This window comes from Anomaloglossus baeobatrachus, unplaced genomic scaffold (assembly GCF_048569485.1).
Source record: "Anomaloglossus baeobatrachus isolate aAnoBae1 unplaced genomic scaffold, aAnoBae1.hap1 Scaffold_31, whole genome shotgun sequence".
Lineage (NCBI taxonomy): Eukaryota > Metazoa > Chordata > Amphibia > Anura > Aromobatidae > Anomaloglossus > Anomaloglossus baeobatrachus.
In genome coordinates this window covers 1,147,446-1,154,950 of record NW_027442512.1, presented here as the reverse complement: position 1 = coordinate 1,154,950, position 7,505 = coordinate 1,147,446, and positions in this window count along the sequence as shown.

Genomic DNA, 7,505 nt, shown 5'->3' with positions numbered 1-7,505 from the left:
GCAAAAAATTGCAATACCCCCCAAAGGAAAGGAACAATTTCGCCTCAAAATGGCCAAAAATTGCAATACCCCCCCAAAGGAACAATTTCGCTTCAATATGGCCAAAAGTTGCAATATACCCCCAAAGGAACAAATTCGCCTCAAAATGGCAAAAAATTGCAAAACCCCCCCAAAGGAACAATTTCGCCTCAAAATGCCGAAAAGTTGCAATACCCCCCGAAAGGAACAATTTCGCTTCAAAATGGCCAAAAGTTGCAATACCCCCCGAAAGGAACAATTTCGCTTCAAAATGGCCAAAAGATGCAATACCCCCCCAAAGCAACAATTTCGCCTCAAAATGGCAAAAAATTGCAATACCCCCCGAAAGGAACAATTTCGCTTCAAAATGCTGAAAAGTTGCAATACCCCCCGAAAAGAACAATTTCGCTTCAAAATGGCCAAAAGTTGTAATACCCCCCAAAGGAACAATTTCACCTCAAAATCCTGAAAAGTTGCAATACCCCCCGAAAGGAACAATTTCGCTTCAAAATAGCCAAAAGTTGCAATACCCCCCCAAAGGAACAATTTCCCCTCAAAATGCCGAAAAGTTGCAATACCCCCCGAAAGGAACAATTTCGCTTCAAAATGGCCAAAAGTTGTAATACCCCCCCAAAGGAAAAATTTCGCCTCAAAATGAAAAAAAATTTGCAATACCCCCAAAGGAACAATTTCGCCTCAAAATCCTGAAAAGCTGCAATACCCCCCGAAAGGAACAATTTCGCTTCAAAATGGCCAAAAGTTGCAATACCCCCCCAAAGGAACAATTTCACCTCAAAATGGCAAAAAATTGCAATACCCCCCAAAGGAACAATTTCGCCTCAAAATGCCGAAAAACTGCAATACCCCCCGAAAGGAACAATTTCGCTTCAATATGGCCAAAAGTTGCAATACCCCCCCAAAGGAACAATTTCGCCTCAAAATGGCAAAAAATTGCAAAACCCCCGCAAAGGAACAATTTCGCCTCAAAATGCCGAAAAGTTGCAATACCCCCCGAAAGGAACAATTTCGCTTCAAAATGGCCAAAAGTTGCAATACCCCCCAAAGGAAAAATTTCGCCTCAAAATGAAAAAAAATTGCAATACCCCCCCAAAGGAACAATTTCGCTTCAAAATGGCCAAAAGTTGCAATACCCCCCCAAAGGAACAATTTCGCCTCAAAATGGCAAAAAATTGCAATACCACCCCAAAGGAACAATTTCGCTTCAAAATGGTCAAAAGTTGCAATACCCCCCCAAAGGAACAATTTCGCCTCAAAATGGCAAAAAATTGCAATACCCCCCCAAAGGAACAATTTCGCTTCAAAATGGCCAAAAGTTGCAATACCCCCCCAAAGGAACAATTTTGCCTCAAAATGCCGAAAAGTTGCAATACCCCCCCAAAGGAACAATTTCGCTTCAAAATGGCCAAAAGTTGCAATACCCCCAAAAGGAACAATTTCGCCTCAAAATGAAAAAAAAATTGCAATACCCCCCCAAAGGAACAATTTCGCCTCAAAATGGCAAAAAATTGCAATACCCCCCCAAAGGAACAATTTCGCCTCAAAATGCCGAAAAGTTGCAATACCCCCCCAAAGGAACAATTTCGCTTCAAAATGGCCAAAAGTTGCAATACCCCCGAAAGGAACAATTTCGCTTCAAAATGGCCAAAAGTTTCAATACCCCCCCAAAGGAACAATTTCGCCTCAAAATGGCAAAAAATTGCAATACCCCATCAAAGGAACAATTTCCCCTCAAAATGCCGAAAAGTTGCAATACCCCCCGAAAGGAACAATTTCGCCTCAAAATGGAAAAAAAATTGCAATACCCCCCCAAAGGAACAATTTCGCCTCAAAATGCCAAAAAGTTGCAATACCCCCCGAAAGGAACAATTTCGCTTCAAAATGGCCAAAAGTTGCAATGCCCCCCGAAAGGAAAAATTTCGCCTCAAAATGGCAAAAAATTGCAATACCCCCCGAAAGGAACAATTTCGCTTCAAAATGGCCAAAAGTTGCAATACCCCCCCAAAGGAACAATTTCGCCTCAAAATGGCAAAAAATTGCATTACCCCATCAAAGGAACAATTTCCTCTCAAAATGCCGAAAAGTTGCAATACCCCCCGAAAGGAACAATTTCGCTTCAAAATGGCCAAAAGATGCAATACCCCCCCAAAGCAACAATTTCGCCTCAAAATGGCAAAAAATTGTAATACCCCCCCAAAGGAACAATTTCGCTTCAAAATGGCCAAAAGATGCAATACCCCCCCAAAGCAACAATTTCGCCTTAAAATGGCAAAAAATTGCAATACCCCCCCAAAGGAACAATTTCGTCTGAAAATGGCAAAAAATTGCAATACCCCCCCAAAGGAACAATTTCACCTCAAAATGGCCAAAAATTGCAATACCCCCCAAAGGAACAATTTCGCCTCAAAATGGCAAAAAATTGCAATACCCCCCCAAAGGAAAAATTTCGCCTCAAAATGCCGAAAAGTTGCAATAGCCCCGAAAGGAACAATTTCGCTTCAAAATGGCCAAAAGTTGCAATACCCCGCGAAAGGAACAATTTCGCCTCAAAATGCCGAAAAGTTGCAATACCCCCCCAAAGGAACAATTTCGCTTCAAAATGGCCAAAAGTTGCAATACCCCCCCAAAGGAACAATTTCGCCTCAAAATGCCGAAAAGTTGCAATACCCCCCGAAAGGAACAATTTCGCTTCAAAATGGCCAAAAGTTGCAATACCCACCCAAAGGAACAATTTCGCCTCAAAATGAAAAAAAATAGCAATACCCCCCCAAAGGAACAATTTCGCCTCAAAATGCCGAAAAGTTGCAATACCCCCCGAAAGGAACAATTTCGCTTTAAAATGGCCAAAAGTTGCAATACCCCCCCCAAAGGAACAATTTTGCCTCACAATGAAAAAAAAATTGCAATACCAGCCCAAAGGAACAATTTCGCCTCAAAATGCCGAAAAGTTGCAATACCCCCTGAAAGGAACAATTTCGCTTCAAAATGGCCAAAAGTTGCAATACCCTTCAAAGGAACAATTTCGCCTCAAAATGCCGAAAAGTTGCAATACCCCCCGAAAGGAACAATTTCGCTTCAAAATGGCCAAAAGATGCAATACCACCCCAAAGCAACAATTTCACCTCAAAATGGCAAAAAATTGCAATACCACCCCAAAGGAACAGTTTCGCCTCAAAATGCCGAAAAGTTGCAATACCCCCCGAAAGGAACAATTTCGCTTCAAAATGGCCAAAAGATGCAATACCCCCACAAAGCAACAATTTTGCCTCAAAATGGCAAAAAATAAACCCCCCAAGGGAACAATTTCGCCTCAAAATGCCGAAAAGTTGCAATACCCCCCGAAAGGAACAATTTCGCTTCAAAATGGCCAAAAGTTGCAATACCCCCCAAAGGAACAATTTCGCTTCAAAATGGCCAAAAGTTGCAATACTCCCCCAAAGGAACAATTTCGCCTCAAAATGGCAAAAAATTGCAACACCCCCAAAGGAACAATTTCGCTTCAAAATGGCCAAAAGTTGCAATACCCCCCCAAAGGAACAATTTCGCCTCAAAATGGCAAAAAATTGCAATACCCTCCCAAAGGAACAATTTCGCCTTAAAATGCCGAAAAGTTGCAATACCCCCCCAAAGGAACAATTTCGCCTCAAAATTCCGAAAAGTTGCAATACCCCCCGAAAGGAACAATTTTGCTTCAAAATGGCTAAAAGATGCAATACCCCCCCAAAGCAACAATTTCGCCTCAAAATGGCAAAAAATTGTAATACCCCCCCAAAGGAAGAATTTCGCTTCAAAATGGCCAAAAGATGCAATACCCCCCCAAAGCAACAATTTCGCCTCAAAATGGCAAAAAATTGCAATACCCCCCCAAAGGAACAATTTCGCCTCAAAATGGCAAAAAATTGCAATACCCCCCCAAAGGAACAATTTCGCTTCAAAATGCCGAAAAGTTGCAATACCCCCCGAAAGGAACAATTTCGCTTCAAAATGGCCAAAAGATGCAATACCACCCCAAAGCAACAATTTCACCTCAAAATGGCAAAAAATTGCAATACCCCCCCAAAGGAACAGTTTCGCCTCAAAATGCCGAAAAGTTGCAATACCCCCCCAAAGGAACAATTTCGCTTCAAAATGGCCAAAAGTTGCAATACCCCCCGAAAGGAACAATTTCGCTTCAAAATGGCCAAAAGATGCAATACCCCCACAAAGCAACAATTTTGCCTCAAAATGGCAAAAAATTAACCCCCCAAGGGAACAATTTCGCCTCAAAATGCCGAAAAGTTGCAATACCCCCCGAAAGGAACAATTTCGCTTCAAAATGGCCAATAGTTGCAATACCCCCCAAAGAAACAATTTCGCTTCAAAATGGCCAAAAGTTGCAATACTCCCCCAAAGGAACAATTTCGCCTCAAAATGGCAAAAAATAAACCCCCCAAGGGAACAATTTCGCCTCAAAATGCCGAAAAGTTGCAATACCCCCCGAAAGGAACAATTTCGCTTCAAAATGGCCAAAAGTTGCAATACCCCCCAAAGGAACAATTTCGCTTCAAAATGGCCAAAAGTTGCAATACTCCCCCAAAGGAACAATTTCGCCTCAAAATGGCAAAAAATTGCAACACCCCCAAAGGAACAATTTCGCTTCAAAATGGCCAAAAGTTGCAATACCCCCCCAAAGGAACAATTTCGCCTCAAAATGGCAAAAAATTGCAATACCCTCCCAAAGGAACAATTTCGCCTTAAAATGCCGAAAAGTTGCAATACCCCCCCAAAGGAACAATTTCGCCTCAAAATTCCGAAAAGTTGCAATACCCCCCCAAAGGAACAATTTCGCTTCAAAATGGCTAAAAGATGCAATACCCCCCAAAGCAACAATTTCGCCTCAAAATGGCAAAAAATTGTAATACCCCCCCAAAGGAAGAATTTCGCTTCAAAATGGCCAAAAGATGCAATACCCCCCCAAAGCAACAATTTCGCCTCAAAATGGCAAAAAATTGCAATACCCCCCCAAAGGAACAATTTCGCCTCAAAATGGCAAAAAATTGCAATACCCCCCCAAAGGAACAATTTCGCTTCAAAATGCCGAAAAGTTGCAATACCCCCCGAAAGGAACAATTTCGCTTCAAAATGGCCAAAAGATGCAATACCACCCCAAAGCAACAATTTCACCTCAAAATGGCAAAAAATTGCAATACCCCCCCAAAGGAACAGTTTCGCCTCAAAATGCCGAAAAGTTGCAATACCCCCCCAAAGGAACAATTTCGCTTCAAAATGGCCAAAAGTTGCAATACCCCCCGAAAGGAACAATTTCGCTTCAAAATGGCCAAAAGATGCAATACCCCCACAAAGCAACAATTTTGCCTCAAAATGGCAAAAAATTAACCCCCCAAGGGAACAATTTCGCCTCAAAATGCCGAAAAGTTGCAATACCCCCCGAAAGGAACAATTTCGCTTCAAAATGGCCAATAGTTGCAATACCCCCCAAAGAAACAATTTCGCTTCAAAATGGCCAAAAGTTGCAATACTCCCCCAAAGGAACAATTTCGCCTCAAAATGGCAAAAAATTGCAACACCCCCCAAAGGAACAATTTCGCTTCAAAATGGCCAAAAGTTGCAATACCCCCCCAAAGGAACAATTTCGCCTCAAAATGGCAAAAAATTGCAATACCCTCCCAAAGGAACAATTTCGCCTTAAAATGCCGAAAAGTTGCAATACCCCCCCAAAGGAACAATTTCGCCTCAAAATTCCGAAAAGTTGCAATACCCCCCCAAAGGAACAATTTCGCTTCAAAATGGCCAAAAGATGCAATACCCCCCCAAAGCAACAATTTCGCCTCAAAATGGCAAAAAATTGCAATACCCCCCCAAAGGAACAATTTCGCCTCAAAATGGCAAAACATTGCAATACCCCCCCAAAGGAACAATTTCACCTCAAAATGGCCAAAAATTGCAATACCCCCAAAGGAACAATTTCGCCTCAAAATGGCAAAAAATTGCAATACCCCCAAAGGAACAATTTCGCCTCAAAATGCCGAAAAGTTGCAATACCCCCCCAAAGAACAATTTCGCTTCAAAATGGCCAAAAGTTGCAATACCCCCCCAAAGGAACAATTTCGCCTCAAAATGAAAAAAAAAATAGCAATACCCCCCAAAGGAACAATTTCGCCTCAAAATGCCGAAAAGTTGCAATAGCCCCGAGAGGAACAATTTCGCTTCAAAATGGCCAAAAGTTGCAATACCCCCCGAAAGGAACAATTTCGCCTCAAAATGCCGAAAAGTTGCAATACCCCCCCCAAAGGAACAATTTCGCTTCAAAATGGCCAAAAGTTGCAATACCCCCCCAAAGGAACAATTTCGCCTCAAAATGAAAAAAAATTGCAATACCCCCCAAAGGAACAATTTCGCCTCAAAATGCCGAAAAGTTGCAATACCCCCCGAAAGGAACAATTTCGCTTCAAAATGGCCAAAAGTTGCAATACCCCCCCAAAGGAACAATTTTGCCTCACAATGAAAAAAAAATTGCAATATCCCCCCAAAGGAACAATTTCGCCTCAAAATGCCGAAAAGTTGCAATACCCCCCGAAAGGAACAATTTCGCTTCAAAATGGCCAAAAGTTGCAATACCCCCCCAAAAGGAACAATTTCGCCTCAAAATGGCAAAAAATTGCAATACCCCCCCAAAGGAACAATTTCGCCTCAAAATGCCGAGAAGTTGCAATACCCCCCCAAAGGAACAATTTCGCTTCAAAATGGCCAAAAGTTGCAATACCCCCCCAAAGGAACAATTTCGCCTCAAAATGAAAAAAAAATTGCAATACCCCCTAAAAGGAACAATTTCGCTTCAAAATGGCCAAAAGTTGCAATACCCCCCCAAAGGAACAATTTCGCCTCAAAATCCTGAAAAGTTGCAATACCCCCCGAAAGGAGCAATTTTGCTTCAAAATGGCCAAAAGTTGCAATACTCCCCCAAAGGAACAATTTCGCCTCAAAATGGCAAAAAATTGCAATACCCCCCAAAGGAACAATTTCGCCTCAAAATGGCAAAAAATTGCAATACCCTCCCAAAGGAACAATTTCGCCTCAAAATGCTGAAAAGTTGCAATACCCCCCCAAAGGAACAATTTCGCCTCAAAATGCCGAAAAGTTGCAATACCCCCCCAAAGGAACAATTTCGCTTCAAAATGGCCAAAAGTTGCAATACCCCCCCAAAGGAACAATTTCGCCTCAAAATGAAAAAAAATTGCAATACCCCCTAAAAGGAACAATTTCGCTTCAAAATGGCCAAAAGTTGCAATACCCCCCCAAAGGAACAATTTCGCCTCAAAATGCCGAAAAGTTGCAATACCCCCCGAAAGGAACAATTTCTCTTCAAAATGGCCAAAAGATGCAATACCCCCCCAAAGCAACAATTTCGCTTCAAAATGGCCAAAAGTTGCAATATCCCCCGAAAGGAACAATTTCGCTTCAAAATGGCC